The 18,289-nt window shown below is 39.5% G+C and overlaps 2 protein-coding genes across 5 annotated transcripts in view; one reads left to right on the top strand and one right to left on the bottom strand.

Annotated features, from left to right (window-relative positions):
* HPGDS (hematopoietic prostaglandin D synthase) overlaps positions 1 to 18,289 on the bottom strand; it is a 210,853-nt gene that overhangs the window by 42,122 nt on the left and 150,442 nt on the right. The window lies entirely within an intron of this gene.
* LOC138719976 (melanopsin-like) overlaps positions 8,514 to 18,289 on the top strand; it is a 51,775-nt gene continuing 41,999 nt past the window's right edge. For 3 of the 4 annotated variants that reach the window (XR_011337349.1, XM_069855614.1, XM_069855613.1), the window contains exons 1-2: positions 8,514 to 8,594; positions 14,023 to 14,083. The gene's annotated coding sequence lies outside the window, so the exon portion shown is untranslated. Of the gene's footprint in view, positions 8,595 to 13,392; positions 14,084 to 18,289 lie in introns of those variants that run through there. The other variant, XM_069855616.1, reaches the window with a different exon arrangement.

Below are 18,289 nucleotides of genomic sequence, written 5' to 3'. Positions count from 1 at the left end.
TTTGGGTACAATAGTCTTCTATAGAACCAACTCAAGTACTGTTTTGTATTAGTGCAAAATTATTTATCAACTTCACTGATTTGAGCTTTAATTCATATGGAGACCAGCGCTTGCCCTTTGAGAATCCCAGGATTTGTCATCTTGTCTCCTCAGCGTAACAGAATATAATGTGAAATGCCTCCAACTTTCCAGAGATGAGCCTTTCAAAGTCAATATCAGCACTCTTACTGCCTCACCAAAATCAGAATACATTCCAACTTACTGTTGTTTCCCTGGCAGAAGTCTGAAATGATCAAGATTCCTGTATGGTGAGTTGTTTGTGGGAGGTTTCTGATTTTGACTGCTTGGTCCTTCATCAATTTTGATATCATGAACATTTTTATTTCTGCCCTCCTTCCTCTGTCCAATTTTCTTTTCAGAAGATGGAGATAGCATAAGAGTCTCTGAGAATTATTAAGACTTTCAAATGGCCACCATCTTTCAGTTATTTGTTCCTCTCCTTATTTCCATAAACTGCAGACATTTAAGGAGTGAAAATCAGAAGAGAGCATCCTGATTTTTACAGATGCTGCCATATAACTGATTTCACACATCCAGCAAGTACTGACTGTGAAGATTGTAAAAGGGCTGCATATATTTTGCTGTTAGGTATTTTGCTGGGTTTTGTTGTTGATTTTGAAATACAGAAACTCTTAGTGGCAAACTGCAGCGATACTTGCATAGTAACTCGCTCTTTGTGTTTACTGCATGTACTGAGAGTGTTATCATTGCACTACTTAGAGGATTAGACATGTACAAGTGGGACATCACTAGAAATATTTCTTGGTTTGAGCACAACTTATGTTTGAGACTTTTGTCGACAGAAAGGAATAAACAAACAAAAAGTTAAAAGTGGACAATATGAAAAAGACTGAGTTCTGCAGTGTGGTAAATGTTGATATTTTTGTCATTGCCTGCCACTGGAAGGAAAAATACTTGGACATTGATGTAAAACATTTGATTTACTTGTGCATACTTTGGGCAATTCCATCTACCCTCATAAAATCGTAGGAAAACATAAGTTGCTTGAAGTACAACTATTTAGATGTCTTATCCAAAATATTTGCTGTAATCTTAAGGCTTTCACAACATCTTTATATACAAGTGTGTTTTGTTTAGCAAAAATTGTTTTTTTTCCAAGAGTGCTAGGTACCAGTGTAAATTATCTTTATCTCCATAGTGGTGTAGGTGGTTTTTTAACCATTCTGATAACTTCTTACCTACAAATTCTTGTGGAGTTCTGACCTGTTTAGTGATGTCTTACTGCACGGCACATGGTTTGACATACTGTTTTATACCAAGCATAACAATGGTGGATATATAGCAGTCCACAAATGATAGAGGCTCCCCCAAGACCTCTGTATGTTGAATAATCACTGCAGTTCTGCAGAGGACTGAAACTGAGACAAGGTAACATATCTGTCTGTTTTCTTTATCAGCGCTCAGCCTTTCTGGAAGTTGTGATGAAACCACTCACCCACTCAGACAATACACCCTTTTGTTTCTCCTGATTCAGACAGTGGCAGGAAGAGGGGAAAGCAGGTTGCAACATGGGGCGTGAAGGAGCTGACTGTGTTGTTAGGGTGGGGTTGAGTATCAAATGTACTCTTGCACCAGGCAGGCTGCTTGCCTAAAGATAAAGCAGAGGTATTTGTCCAACCCCAAATGCTGCACTGTCAGTCCAACAGCTTGCCTGCAGGCAGCTTTCTCGCCTCTTTACCAATGTCCTGACCTGTCTGAATGAGTGAATAGGGGACTTTTTACTTATCCAGCTAGTCTCCTGGGTCTAGTAGAAGTCATCTCATCTCAGTTCCATCTCAGTCTCCCCATTAATTTACATATGGCAAGAGCTGCTTCTTTCCCGTCGTGCAGCAAATGCCAGTAGCTCAGACACAGCATGAGATCCCTCCGGGAAGCGTGGCAGTTGGAGCTGGAGAGGCACAATTGACACTCACAGCTAAGCTAAGGCACTTGAGAGCTTACAGCCTGAGTGCTGTGTCCTGCACAGATCCTTACTCATGTGCAAGTAGGGTTGCAGTCTTGGTGTATGCCTGAGAAAGAGACAGAGAGCACTTGCTTGGGTACTGCTGTCTCTTTTCAGATGTGATTTTCCCCTTATTCTCTTTGCCCAGTTGCTGCATTCCCCAACACAAGATGATACTGTGTCATTTCCTTCTATGATGAGTGTGAACAGTGCAGAGCCTCCTTAATTGGTGAACACTATCTGCTTCTCACTGCAGAATACATAATCTGAATAAATGGATTTCCTGTCTTCAGGCAATAGAAAAACATTGCAGAATATGTTCACCATGCCACTTATGGCTCTTCTTCCATACTAAAATACTCCCCACTGAGTACTTTCTGCTTTGGATTTTCCACTATTGTTAAGACGTTAGTAAACTCACTAAGTTCCTTTTAATTTTTCTTGTAGCCAGACTCTGCCGTTAGGCAGACTTTCAGTAATATGCTTCTGCTTTTTAAAGAAACGGCAAAATCATTGGAGTATTCTTCTGACTTATTTTACCTCAGTATTGAACGAAATGAAAGTTGTTTTGTGTGCCTGATAGTTAAAATAATGTTTTGCAAGTTTTTGAAAGCTTTTGAGTTAAAGTAACTGAAATTAAAATTGTACTTTCAATTAAGGAAGTCAATCTAAAGAAAAGAGAAGCAATATTATCTGTCTGCACATTACACTGGTGACCTCTTACCATGACTGAGGGCAATTCTGACCAGAAAGGAAATGAGAAGAGTCAGCAGATGATAAAATTCAGCTAGCAAGGTAAGGATCCGTCTTTTCCAAGTTGTCTGTGGAGATTTCTATCCTCAGTAGAAGCTGAAGAGTAACATTTCTGTTTCCAACTTGAGATGGTTAGTTACCTTCTGATAGAAATCAGAAGGGGTAAGGCTTTGAGGACACTGCATAAGACACAGTGCAACACTCTGAAGTTAAAATTGGGAACTATATGTGCATGTTAGCGTTTGAAAGCGAAGGATGATTGTGTCACCTGCAGAAGTAATTTGTTGACTTTTTTACTCAGTGGCTCAGGAATGCACTTGAATTCTTCAGGAGGAGGAAAAAAAAGAGTAAAAAATATTGGCATGCATCCTCTATGTTTAGTATAGTTTACACTTTCTCATTGGTTTATTTTACACAGGTCCTTCTACTCCTAAGCAGAAAACTGAACCAAAAGCAATCACAGGCAATGCAAGGATTATCTCTTTTAGCACAATGAGTTGCTGGAAAGAGGATTTGCCCTTTGTATGACTTTGGTTGCAAATGTTTTAGCTGACCATTAATACTGTAGATGACGTTTTTGTTCCATTGCTGAAGCCATCTTTGACCTCATTTGCTCACATTATCCACCAACTACAGACTAATCAATAGGAACTATTTGCAGTTGCTTGTAGCCCAATGACAACTGCAGATGATACAAAAATTGATGTTACATGTGCAAGGACATAGCAGTAATAGAATATTTTTTTGTGTTGTTGCTGCAGATTATGGTGTTAATGTTAATTGTTTAGGTTGGCAGGTACCTCTTGAGATCTTCTAGTCCAGCCCCCATGTTCACACAGGGGCAGGTAGAGCAAATTGCTCAGTACCATGCCCAGCTGGGTTTTTAATATCTCTACAACCTCTCTCGGCACCCCGTTCCCGTGTTTGGCCACCTTCACACTTAAAAAAAATGTACATTCTTGTGTTCAGATGGAATTTCATGTGCTTTAATAGGTATCCATTGCCTCTTCTCCTGTCTATGGACACTACTGAGCAGAGTTTGGCTCCCTTATTATCACCCCCTTCCCTCCAGCATTTATATACGTTCCTAAGATCCCTTGAGACTTCTCCAGGCTGAGGAATCACAGCTCTCAGTCTCTCTGTGTATGAAAGATACTCCGCATCCTTACTCATCTTTGTGGCCCTGGGCTGGTTCCGATAAGTCACATCTTTCCTCTGTCGGGGTGCCCAGAACTGTGACTGGAGCTGGTGAATGCGTACTCACCAATAGTGAGAACCTAAAGCTCTTTGTGGACTAGTGCTATCATCTGGGAGAAGTTTTGCTACCTAAGTAAATTATGCAAAGTTAAGACTTATTCCAGGAAGGTGTTGCACAATCACAATTTCAGCAGCACTTGATGTGAGCTCTTAGCACTCACTAAGCAAAAGACTTTTAAATCCTGCATAACAGAAACATAAAAATAACCCACTCTGTTCATGATGAAGTTAGATTTAAAACAACTTACTCCTTACATTGTTGCAGTGGTGATGTTATTTTTAATAAACTGAATAGATCATAGATGATCTCAGTAGATAAACTCATATCAGAGATGATCTACTCAGATAAACTGAGTAGGTCATAGGTGTCAAATCACTGACATTATGGTCTATAGCTATTTTTCTCCTCTTCCCTATTGGGGCACAGCCCTGAAAGTTGTCTTTTCCCTGAATTTGGAATCAGTGACTGTCTTCCTAGTCACAGGATGAGAAGGTGATTTAGCAAGTCCTGAATCACCCTTTGATTCTGAGATGGTGAAGACAGAATCCTGGAAGCAATGTTTTTTGGTTTTATGGATGACGTACATGAGGAAATGTAATTCTCGGCTTATGAGAATTTATGAAAGTGCTCTTGTAAGTAGATTTGGAGAAGAAATGTTTACCCGCTTCTTAGCGCTAGGTGTCTTTAAAGCAAAGAGAACAAAGACTGCTGTATAAGTAATCCAGCTGTACTAGGCACCTATGTCTCAAAGGAATATTGGCGATTGATATTTAAACACAAATGTCCCCTAGGGGCACATAGTTTAAATAAAAATGTTATTAAATCCCTCATCAAGTCAATGGAAGCTATCAGTAATTTGGTGAGACCAAGTGTTTACTTATAATACGCACATCCTTACTCCAGAAGAGTAACAGTTTTCATTTTCCAGAAGCTAATGACATGTTAAATAGACTTATCTAATCTTGGGTGTTCAGAATGAGACTCATTCCTTCAGAATCCATTTTCCAATGTTTTGCAGCTGACATTTACTACACTTGAGGTATGGAAGTTTTGCTGCGCTCCTGCGCTGGGAGCCCATGGGGTAGGTAGGGCTCTAATCAACAAGTCAGACCCCTTGAAGAGTAAGAGCAGAGGCTGTATATGAGCTGATGGAGCATGTCTTTTGAAGGCAGGTTCCCTAGCAGCAATCAGTCATTGTAGTGTACTCACCCCAGTCACAAGGACATATCCATCACAAGACATGCTTTTTCTCATGTTGCTCCAACTTACACGCTTGTGGTTTTCATTAGTTGTACAGTATTGATTAAGGTGATTTCTCAGTAGTTAAGCAATGCAGGTGAATGCAGCTGTTAGGGCTTTGGACTGGGAAGGAGGACAGAGTAGGAGTGAAGACGTTTCAAGAAGTATAACCTTTGGGTAAGGGTCACTTTCCAGGACTGCATAGAAATGAGATGCTAATGAGGTGACATGGTCCTAGTGGGGAGAATGCGAAACACTCTGGACTTCAGCTGCCTCTGTTTAAAAGACAGAGGAACATCTAAAACATTAAGATACTCTAAGCCGGTTTGAGATTAGTGTTTTTCCCTTGAATACTTGAGTTCTGGATAAATATTACGCAGCCCATTGAAAGTCATTCAGTCACTTGTAGTTCCAGTCATTTCTCTGGGTTGGATGCTTGCCAAACTGAGTTCAGGTCTGTGGCGTTGATCATATGTTGACTGGCAGGATTCACTGATTCAGGAAAACTGGAGTCAAGCATCCTTTGGAATATGAGCATGGCAATGAGGGCAAAAGTTAAGATAAAAATAGAAGTACAGTTTTCCAGCCCACACCCACTGCAATGACTAACTGCAGCAGAAAAGATACATGCATATTTTTTTCAGGGTCAAAGCTTAGAATATTATTTCTCTTACTGCTAATGTTAGAAACCTGTTTGTCTGAAATGAATGTTTCTAGTTGTATATTCATAGAAATGCATTTTGAACTCTAATGCATCATGGCTAAGTGCTTTGCTAAATCTAGATGTAAATTAAAAACTTTATAGAGTAAACCATGAATAAATTCCTTAAAAATAAACTTCATGTGGAAACTCATGCTTGAGTGAATGATCCTGTTGTCCATAAGCATTCACTCAAATTTCCAAGCTGCTTGGAAAATGAAATAATTATTGTGAAGCATCAAAGGAGCCTCATTGTGGCTTAAATATTCCGTGTGTCTGGCGTTCTGCAATGGCCGTACTTATTAATTTTGGTGTTCAGTGCTTAGTTTCAGCTTGTTAAATACCTCACTGAACTGAAGATGTTTCAGCTCTAAGGAGGCTGAGGTCTTCTGCAGGAACGTACAAGTGCCCTGGCAAAAGGTGACACTGAGGACAGGGTTGTTAATGGCACTTCTCTCTTTGTCAAAGGCTCTGAAGCCAGTATGAAAACAGGGCTTTTAGGCATGCAGGAAATACCCCCTGGCTGGTACAATTGATCACGCCATTTGATGATCAGGTGAACTAGTTCATAGCATTGGTTTATACATGCTGCATCTTTTAAAAATAATGCTATTTTTCCATTCATACTTTGGGGCTAGCGTGTGTGTTACCAGACAAAATATGCTGACTGCTTGCTGCCTTTTGAATATCTACACAATGAGTTTTATAAATAACACATAAAATGACTAGGCAATGAAACAATTAATTGATTTTATAATGAAGCATGAAATCAAATAAACTCTGAGCTAGAGCTGAGAGAAGCTGGTGTCTGATCTGATTAAGATCAATGTCATTTTCTGCTTGTTAGAGCCCAGCAGATGCTGATGTAGAAGTCATTATTTTAGGTTAGCTGTAGTGGAACAGTTTGATAGGTTTTATTCAGTGATACTCAAGCGACAGCTTGGTGTTAGGATTTGGAAGACAGCTTAAGAGAGCTCTTAAGCAATCAAGTAAATGGGAAAAAAGTACTTATACCATCAATTGTGCTGGAAAAATTACTCCGTTTAAATAATTTCAAGCATGTTGATACATTTTTAGATGTGATTAACTTATTGCGATTCTATCCTTCATTTACCCACAGGCTTTCAAAGGTAGGCTGCACAGGATTTTGCTGCTGATGGAAAAGAACGTGCCATTAACACTCAGATGTGAATTGTTGAAGCAGTCCATTTGCTAAGGCAAGATACCTGTCATCTAGGTGTGGTTTTTGAAGGGTAGACTATGTGGTGTTTGAGATGTCAATTCTTTTGTGAGGTGTCTCCCCCAAACAGTAGCACTATTTTAACATCATAATGTGGTAGGTGCTTAACTATGGGAGAAGCAAGTGCTGTCTCTGTAACTCGTTGTCTCTGAACTTTTCACACGTTAATCAAATTACAAGAGTTATCAATAGTTGTGTGAAATAATCACAAATCCATTATATTTAGCTAAGTCACACTGCTCTGTATTCACATTTTGAGGTACGGGTGAATTGAAAGTAGCAGGTGAATGTAACACCATTTTATGCTAGACCTTACAAAGAAAACAACATTAGCTTATTTAACAGAATACGCTCGTTCTTTATACTAGCAAGAATCCTGAAGATTTAAAGTCTCAAGTAATTCTGTTAGCTAATATATCTTAACAAGTTATAAGAAATATAGCTTTTACCATAGCAGTAAAACCTAAAGGTCTAACCAAGTTTTTTGTTTAGTTAACATTAAAAGTAAATATAGGCATACTTGTGTTCTGTAGCAAAATTAATTTAATTCTTAAAAAGATTAAAGATAGATCTATGAAGTAGACATATCAGTGGAAACTATTGGTCACTTCTAGTGAATTCTTTGCTTTCTATAAAATGTGGAGGATGCAGACTAGCTAACACGCTCACATTCAGAAAATCTGCTTTCATACCTTTCTGGAAACCTACCAAATAACCTTTCCTCCAAAGCAGTAAAGGCTTAGCAGTGTCTTTCTTAAGCTCTGTTAAACACAAAATTTATTTGTCAGTATAAGCACCCAGAAAAAGACGTAGTTTTGGAAAACAAATTTAACCTCAAGCTATGTTTGTTAGGTATCTACTTCTCATACCTTGAAGCTAAAAGTTTTTTTTGAAAACATTTTTGTAGCAGCATTTGTAAAGCTAAAATTATCAGTTTGCTGTCACCCGTGTTGTTAAGTGTGCTCGAGTACAACTTTTAAACAGAAATACTTTATAATCATTAAGATAAGTTTTATAAATCAAAAAACATTTCTGTGTTTTCAGAGTTTTGACAGTAGTACATCTTTTAACAAGCCAACTATTAAAACAGGTCAGCAGCTATAATTTTTCTGCCATAAAGGAAAAAAAATAAGATGCCTTCATCAACTCTTCTCTGACTTTAATTCTTTTCAATTCTGCCTGAGATGCATTTTGCCTCCAGCCTTTTCATGAGATGTAGGACAACACTAGAAAATACCATGTCCAGAAGCAATCATATGCTATCAACTCATGCTTATATTTCCTTTCCAGATGTGACCACTTCAATTAGGTGGATGTATAGCCTCTGGAGCTTGGATGAAAGAGTTAAAAAATCCTGTGGAGAAAGAAGGAGGCACTCCAGGTGATGTAAAGGCAGGGGTGATCACTAGGTGGAGAAATGCTTATGCTAGGAAGGGATGAAATTGTTATACATGCCAAATCTGTCAAGACTAATAATTAGTATTAGCAATGTGTTATGTGATTATCATCAGATCACAGTGAAATGATGACAGTAGATTTAACAAAATGTTTATGTAGTTAATCCTTCAGCTGATGTACTGTTTATAACATGCTACATTGGTAATGAAAATGTCATGCCTTCAATAAGGCAACTTAAATGAAATAAAAACAAGTTGGTGCATGGGTACAAGTGGGGGTGAGCGATTTTGCACAGTGCTGCACTACACACTGTGTTCTGTTCCTGCTAGATCAAAACAGGATCAGGGAGGTGTGAAGTGAGAGGTGCTGAAAGCAATAAAAAGCAGGAAGAATATACAGCTTCAGCACATCTCAGGCAGTGCAGCACAGAGGCAGCTGGGGTGGAGGTGCCTTTTACACTGAAAAGCCAGCTCTGAAAGACTGTGCCTAGGAAGGCAATGGGTCAGGAGGCTGCTGTGCTGGCTCTGTAGGTGACCAAGGCCTCAGGTTAGCTCTGGCAGGCAAGACCAGATGGTGGAGATGGCATGCTGAGTCGCCAACCCAGTTTCCCAGGCTAAGACATGCCTCAAAGAAATCTCTGATCAACCTAGAAGGGCAGACTGACATTAAGTTTGTTCTAAATGTTGTCATGTCTGCGTTTTTCTTTTCTAGCTTTGTTTCATGGTCATTTTGTGAGATTTAAACATTGACTTTATTGAAGAAGCTTGGTGCATGTGTTTCCCATACCACTTACCAGTAGGAAAGCTGATTTTGGGCTCACTGATACCATTTACACACTGTGAAACAACTCCTAACAGAAGATCAGGGAGTCAGCCACTGGAATTTTTCCAGTTGTTGAGAGACTGAAGCCCATCTGGGCAAGGAATTCCCACGCCAGCTACTGGAGCTTTCCTTCCCAGCCATGCTTAGCTGGTATGAAGAACCTCCCCAAGCAGAGGGGAGGAACCACAAGCTGCACCAAACAGCAAGTGGTGGAAACAGATTCTCAAGGGCCTGCATCATGTTCTTGCCCAAGCAGGGACAACTGCAGCTGACCCGACTATCTCACTTGTAGTTGGAAGAAGCTTATTTCTGCTACAAATTACCATCTGTGAATATGCGTTAAAAGGAGATCTGGGTATGTGATGGGACCAGAAGCAAAGGCATGAACAGCTCATGTTGTTCAATGTAGTCAGGAACTCGTGAGGCTGTGGTAATGCCATCAGGTGCTATTGCTTCCCTTTATTCTTAGCATTCCCAGACAGTTCTTCAGGATCAGTAGTTCATCCACCTGCCTGCACAAGAATACATTTCTTCACCATCTGATATTGCTGGGATCTAGAGAACTTGGAATATTCTGGTCAAATTTCCATTTATCAACTCTTGTTGTTGCGGTTAAAATGCTCGAATAATCTTGGATGCAAACAGTTGGGTCACACCAAACTACATCTTCAGCTGTCATCTCTGTGATCATTATGTGGCATTTGGCCACAAGGAAAACTGGATCCTGTGAATATATATGGGAGTATTTAAAATCTCTATTTAGTTATCCACAGCTACAAAGGAGCCAGAAAGCAGAGATTTTTCTGTCATTCCATTACAAGCCCTATATAAATAAGACCCTTTTGGCAGTTTTGTGTCTGAGATGGCTGCTTTCTGAAAATCGGTGATAAAAGGCATTCACAGATGTTACATCCCTTGTGCTCTGCTTTTTTCCTTATGATTTCTTTGTGTAATGACTTCCACTTCTGTCTCCTGCCCACCAGTCCAGCACACTGGTAGTTTATCTCCTCTTTTTACTTCTTCCTCTCTTTTTACCAACATAGTAGCCTTTTTCTGGCTAGTTTTTCAAAGGCTTAATCTGCTGCCCATTTCATCTTGTACTTCAGTTCCTTCCAGTTACCTTTTGTAGCCCTGATCCTAGAACCATGACCTCCTGAAGGATTCAGCTGTCTGTGGTCTGAGACCTTGCAGTGATACAGCACAGCTGCAAAACCTTGGCTTGGGCTCCTGACTAAATTGCTTAAGAAACTACAGAAATAAGAGCCATGTAAGATAAGGAAGGTAAAACTGGAGGCACAGGAATGATTAGCAGCTCTGGCATTCAAGAAAAAAAAAAAAGAGTGATATGAAAGGGTATAAAACTGAAGGAGAAGATGTGGGAGCTGGAAGGTAGTAGGCCAGCAGTACCAAGGACCAGCCTGCCCAAGGTACGGTGGAGTTTGGCTTTTCCCCACCTATTTGGCAGATCTGACAGCAAAGGCTCAGCAGACAGAGAAAGGAAAGCACATTAAAACTTATTCTAGTAGCTTTTCAACCCTACATAGCTATTGGCTGTGTTAGCCAATATATAACCATTTTGTATTTTGAAGTTGTGTATGGGGTGCTTGCTGAGTTTCTTTGTAAAAGTTGCCTGGAGAGGGAGGAATACCTGATACTTGCAGATTTTTGTCTCACTTGTAAAATCTGTAAGGCAGTGCCATGAAACATGAGCTCTAGCAATTTTGTTGTTGTTGTGGTTCTACAGACAGTTTCTTGTAACATAGTGGATTACTTTTCTCCTGCACTGCCATGTCACCAAACCCCTTCTCTCTCAGGATGCTGGTTCTTATTGCGTGCTCTCCATACAAACCTGACATGAGCAGATCTCGCTGGTGATGGAACAAAGTACTGTTTGCCAGATTTAGGGCAGCACACTAGATATCCCACAGGATCCTGGGCTCTGCTTGCAGGCAGCACTGACTTAGGTTTATCTAACCTCTGTGTAGAATCCAGAAGCCCTGAGCTGGTAAGCACAATTTTGGTCCTGAGCACAGCACATTACAATAACATTTAATTCCTTTTGGCAGTTAACTATATTATTCTCAATCACCATTCAGCAATCATCTCAATATCTGCTAAGAGTCTGTTTCTTCCCGGGAAATATTTCCTCCAAAATTGGTGGTAGATATTAATTTTCTGTCAGGACCATTAGCTATTGCAGTGCCCAAAAGGCACAGCAGGGACTTTATGAAAACAGGTCTGTGTTGGATGAGCTTTTGACTTTGGAATTAAAGTGAGGAAAAACATTAGCAGAGTGAAGAAGTTAGCAGGGGCAATACCCTCCAAATCAAGGCTAACAGATAATCCCCAGAAACAGATCCCATCAGCAATGTGAAAATAGAATAAGGCTGTGTTTATAACACGTGTGAAGATCAATGCTATAGACCAATCTCTGTTCTCATTACCCTAACACAAACGCATAAGTACAAATGAAGCTTGTGATGTGACATTAGCATTTGGTTCCATGATATACGGAAAATGATTTGTCACTCGGGCCCTGATGGATAAAGGAAGAACTGCCAGGAGGAATGAAAAAACTGAATTTGTATGAACAGGTTTCACTGAAAAGCAGCTTAGTATTTCTCCAGTATCTCATGCCAAATCCACATTAGTCATCATTTGGCTTTACTAGATTGAGATGGTTGGCAAAACATTTAAATTTAATTTTTCTTTCATTACTAGCAACAGAAACATGGCAAGTCTTGCCATTTGAGCAAAGGGGTTTTTCCTTCCTTGGCCTGTTTCCTTGATATTAGCTGTTGGTTTCTAACAGAGCTGCAACACTGAACTTAATGGTGTATTTGGGCAAATACTACATTAAACATGCCTCAGAGCTCACAAACATGTGTTACCCGTTTGAGAGAATCTGCATGAGACACTGGCTGCTTTGGTTCCTCTAAAGCAAATTTGATAAATTCTTTTTGTATTGCAGTTATAAAAATGAACAATTCCCATCCATCCTTGAAGGGCAACATACAGTTTTGACTGATAGAGATGGCAAGAGAGAATTGGATGATCTAGCTGGATCTTCTTCATCTGTGAATTTTTGTTTTCTCACTTTTCTGCTCATTTATTTTAATTAGGAAATTAGTTTGGGTAGAATTAGAGCTGTTGCTGTATAAACATCAAAGACATACGCTTTTCTGCCAAAGTGTAACTCTGCCCAAGAAACACTTTGTTCAGTTTTTTTGTATCATTTGAGGAAAGGAAGGGGAGAATACTTGGGAACATTGGAAAAGCTTAAAAAGAATAAGAGGACTGAAGCACCTTTTTAATACTACTTCCCTGTTATTCTATGCAGCTATCTGTCTTGAATTTAAATGTAGCAAATCTTACTTTACAGTCTAACATCCCATTACATTTCTGAAAGAGCCTTCTCCTGAGCAGAAAATGTTTTTTTTCTCTAGGTCAGCCTTCTCTTGAGCTGAACAGCCAGATGGAGAGTTCAAAATTGCAGTTGTCAGAAGAAATTATCAGTAAAGGCACACTTAACTTCAGCAATGATAATTATTCACTGTATTAAGAATTAGGTTTTTAATGGAAATTAATTTTTATCGGTCTATATAAGCATTCACATGCGCGCAGGCACTCTCTGCAGTGCAGGGTGTATAATTTGACCTTCTTATAGTTCTAATCCAAATTTTTCTGTAATATTTATACATTAAATTGTAGTTTAAAAAAACCCTCTATTTAAAATGTTTGAAAGAAATACAAACCCTCTTTCAGATATAGATGAAATGGTCCTTAGAGTAGCCCTGTGTAATTCACCACATCTCTTAGCAAAAATCCTTTTAGCCTATTGTTTTAACATTTTATTGCACCTGCTTCTCTCTCTGCTCTGCAGGTTTGAGCTTTGGGGAAGAGTATCTCTGAAACTACCTAGAGCTGATAGCTGATTTCACATTCTAGGTATCCTTTATTGACTGTGTTTGGGACAAAAGCTTAACTCATTTCAAAGCTTTCTTGATAAATTATTTCTAGAAGAAGCAAAGCTTTGTCTCCTTCTCAGGAAACATGCCTTTGTGTTTTAGTTTCTATGAGAAATGCAGGAAAGAAGGTCTGGAAGAAGCTATTCTTTTTTGTGCTCATTGTAAAGGGAAGAAGGACATTAGCTGACTGCAGAAGCCCAGGCACCCAAGTCCCATATCAACTTCCTTTTCCATACTCATCAGATCTCTTCATTTGTATGCCCCACTCATAGGAAATGAGTTTAATCTTAAATTGTTCATTTTAGGAAAGTGCTGGATTTTCAGTAATATCAATTTTACTGGAGAAGGTAAGTGCATCCTGACAACTTCTGTACCAGATGGGATAGGGATTACACAAATTCATGTGGCATTAGACCAAGAAAAGCCCACAAATGTACTCAGTCCATGACAGAGAAGAGATTATAGACCAGAGATTGCATGCTGGAGGGAGGAACAAGGTTTTGAGTAGAGATTTCTTTTGTTTCTTCAGAGGGGGAGGGGAAGTGCATTAAGTGAATTTAAATATTAACTCTCTTTCTAAGGTACTCTTTCCAAATTATGTTTTTTTCTTTTCTGGACCAGAATTGAATTTTGTGAACACAAAAATCACAGAACATCCCTTCTGAAAGGAAGATTAGATAATGTGAGTTTACTTTCTCTTTAATTTTGGCACCTGCATTTGAAAGCCAGTCTCTTGTGAAAACACATCAAATTGTCAACCAGAAGGTATTACTGACGGCTCATTTTCAGACCAGAGGTGAAATCCAAGTTTCTTTTCACTTCAGGATAAATTTATCATGCACCTAATTCTGTTACTGCACACTTATCACTTCTGTTTTCTTAGATAAGAATCAACAGTGAGTTTTGTATTTGCCTTTGAGTATTGAAGATATTATAGACGAGACTCTAAATAACATTTCAAAGCAATTTGTTGTTTAAATGCCATTTTGTTCTGGGTCAGACTTTTTTAGGACAATTTTATGTGAAGAGCAATGCTAAATTGGGTTATTTGGCTTCAAATGGCTGAAGAAATTGCTGTGTATTGGTCTTTGCATCATAGTACGTCTTGAGAGATTCTGAAAATCATTACTATCTCATATCCTTACTTTCAATTGGAACTGGATTTTAGTTCCTCTGGCTTGAGAGTTGGCTGGTTGGGAACAGATCACAGTGAAGGAACCTGCTGAGTTGGAACCGGTGTCTGATCACTGAGGTGCTACCCATCAGGATAAAGCTTAAGAAGGTCACGTGCGTCCATTGCCACATTGAAAATTGCCATAGTTGGAACACGGTAGATAATTTCCTGCGTGCATACTGCCTAGTGTACACAGAATTGATGTATCCCATATCACCAGAGATTTTTGGAGTTGTGTTAGGTGCCATTGTGGATCCCCTGTAGTTGACACTTAAAGGGCAGAACACTTTCTGCTAAGTGTTCTGGGCTGGGACATGGGCACAGTGGCACAGCTGTTGCCTAACATGTATTCCTTCTGGATTCTAACAATTGCCCCTCTGGCTCTTCAAGGACTCGCCGGTCATAGTTACTTTGCATCTGAGTAAATTCTCTCCTCCTTTAGCCTATAGAAACTGAAGACTATAGAAACTAAAACAGTATTTGAATTAGGGAGCCAATACCACGTCTGGGGTTTTGGTTTTTTAACGTCATTGCTAAGAGCCCTAGTAAGTGCTGATAGGACTCAGATGCATTTGGCTTCCCGGAAGATATTCTCCAGGCTCGCTTTTTACGTAAAAGGCTTTGTTTTAAGCATTTAAAGTGTGAAAATGTTTCCATTTATAGGAATAAGTCATCTTTGAATACAAATGGAAAACTTCATCGTAGAAGATAGCACAACAAAAAAAAAAATCTGTGCGCCTTTCACTACATGACTTTGACAGCAAAAGTTGTAGGAGAAAACTTTGTGATTGAATGGGGCCAGAGGAAAATTTGTGAGTTAGTAAGAAATCAGAATATCTTTCCTGTGGAACATTTTGGTGTCACAAAATGTGTTTTTCAACCACAATGACTGTTAGAAGTAAAAAGATTGTATTTTGTTTACTGAAATTTTGTCAAAAGAATGTAATTTGGCTTGGTTCACAAGACCAGTGGTGCAGCAATGATGTTGATCTGAGGACCTTGTTCCAGGACAGGTTCATTTAAATACCAGTTCAAACATCCTTTCTAGGGAGCAGTGCCAGAAGCAGCAACCAGGATTCAGGGCTCCTGTCCCCAAAGGTGAATGTGAAGGGAGACCATGAAGTTGAATTCCTCTTCCCTTGCCCTCAGGCCCTTTGACACTTGCATTTCTTCCTCTGCTGTTGTCTATCTCCAACAAGGATAATACTGCTAGGCCCTTGGCTGTAGGTTGGTGCTCCACTGAGTGTGCTGGTGGAATACGGGCATAGGGGGGTTAATAAGGGGAAGGAGGCTGCGAGAAGGGGATAGCAATTATGCTGAAGCCTCTGTTCCAACAGGGACCACTACCTTAGGTACTTCTATCTTCTCCCTCTCAGAGTGACAACAAGCAAGGGTTTCTGTAGGCTTGGCATAGGCAAAGTAGAAAGAAAACACAAATGGATAATTAAATTCCACCATTGGTACTAACATACGCCCTCCGTTAAAGGGAGAGGAGAAGAAAAGAGTTAAACTTGTACAGCTTTACACTTTTGATAGTGAGATGACCTGTTCAAAACGTGCATCCTAGGTAAGCAGTACCACGTCGTCTTCTTTGCCCCTCGTGAGCAAACTGAGACACATATTCTAACCCTGTGATTGAGTCTAACCTCTACCTTGATATGCATTCATACCCTAAAACTTAGATTATACTTTAGATGCTTAGCAATTGAAAGTGTGTTTGTTTTCCATGATGACTAACCCAAATTGAAAAGCAGTTGGCTAGGCAATTTCTTGAGAGCTGTTCCAAGCCCTTAAGTTTCTACAGTTCTTTGATTAACAAGGCAATCTGCCCTGGCCCATGGTAACTCTGTTTTTCTTTACAATTAAAGCAGTGAAATACGTAAGGCTTTGAATTTAGAGATATCAGAAGCACAGGATGACATTGAGTGTTTCCACTACAGTTTATAACAATCCTGAGGTCAATTCCCAGATCAACCTTGTAGCTATTTTAAATCAGTGAAAGCCATAGACTGCCAAATTAATCAATTCTGTTCATTGGCATATTATTCTGTTCCCACTTTTTATTTCACTCTTCTTTATTCTACAGCTCAAAATACATTTCCAAACATGTCTCTATGCCATCCCAAAATGCACATGTGACTGTACATTATCCAGCAGTCTTTTACAGCCTAATCTTTCTTTTGGTCCTAAGGCTTTGGATGGTATTTCTTTTGTTTTTAAAGCTGGAATATACCAGCTCAGTGGACGTGTGTTTCTCTTTCATTACACTGTCTTCCTTCTGATAGTTTTTTGTTGTGGGTTTGGTTTGGTTGTTTTATTTTTTTTTTATAGTCATGCTCTGCTTGCTTTGTTTTGCACTCTTCAGTGATTATATCATTAGTGGCCACAAGTGTGGCCATAATTTCTTAAAAGGACTGACATCCTTGACATGACTGTGAGAGGGGAGGGTGAAACTCGCTCCCATCCCGTTGAACCTGTAGCCTGGAGGAGCTTTTTGGTGCAACTCTGCTTCCTTTGCCATTCTAGATCATAGTCCATAATAGACACTGAATCTAGGCTGCTTTTCTACCCTGTATTGCTAGTGTTCACAGATTTGTGAGGAGCTAATCAGGCAGGCTGTTTTCAGACCCATGTGTCTAGGAAGCAGCACTTGTGAATCATCTGTTGGATGTGAAACACCTTTGAACTTCACTGTATTGCCAAAAGTTATGTGTTTGGGGTTTTTTGTTTGTTTTTTTTTTTCCCATAGTGCCTATGTTAATGCTGCAATGAAAGAAAAATGATGTTCATGAAGGCTGAAGTCAAAGTTACTGCTGAAGTGTGCGGTGCCCCTTGACAGACTGGGTCTGGCTTTATGTTTGAATGTTTACAGTCAGACTCTGCTGTCTCCCTACCCAGTGAATGTAACACTCAAGACTTGCAAGGAGGGGGACTATGGGTTGTGAAGGCACCTCACACTGAGGCGAGTGCCCAGAGGAACTGGTTCATGAGAGTGTTTGCCCTAGGCATGGAAGGTCTGCAAGATCTGTGATAAAGTCTTCATCATCAGTGATAACAAGAGAAATACTAGCAGACTTTTCCCAAAACCTGCTCAGTCCAGGATTCAGCACCAGCTCCAGCTGTTGACAATTTTATTTTCCCTGTAGCTTTGCTTAAATGCAGTGTTTGTCACAACAGATCTAACCTGCTAAACGTACTGGTTTTTGATCTAGCAGGGATGCCTTTAGTAAGAGAGAAAATTATTTTGGTGTATGGTAGATAATACCCTTCAATTTGTTAAATTTGCCAGCTGCTTTGGGAGCTAGTAGGATGGAAGGTGTCACAGAAATGTTAAATGCTAGTATTCATTCTAAATTACTCTGGTCCGTATTCTATTAAAAAAATGTATATTTCTATCCTGCATTTTGTTCAATGTCTCAGTGGTTTATGTAAGTCTCCACATGGAACTACTACCATCAGTACCTTAGCACAGGATCTTGACTACCCTTAGAAAAAACATTTTTCTGACCTTTGTTAGGCAGTTATTTACCTTACCCACTTCTTCAGTTACTTGAGCAATCTGGTTTTTTTGACTAATTTTACAGCACTGATTTTCAGTCATTTTTTACTCAAGTACGCGGTCAGTTTAAGCATGCAAATGCAGTTCTTAATCATCAGTGATTCCGAATACTTTGTCTCCTTGTACTCGATTCACTGTATTTTCCCATGTCCAAG

The sequence above is a fragment of the Phaenicophaeus curvirostris genome, chromosome 4, assembly GCF_032191515.1.
Source record: "Phaenicophaeus curvirostris isolate KB17595 chromosome 4, BPBGC_Pcur_1.0, whole genome shotgun sequence".
Classification (NCBI taxonomy): domain Eukaryota; kingdom Metazoa; phylum Chordata; class Aves; order Cuculiformes; family Cuculidae; genus Phaenicophaeus; species Phaenicophaeus curvirostris.
Note: the sequence above shows the minus strand (reverse complement) of the source record. Positions and strands in the feature narration are given on the sequence as shown.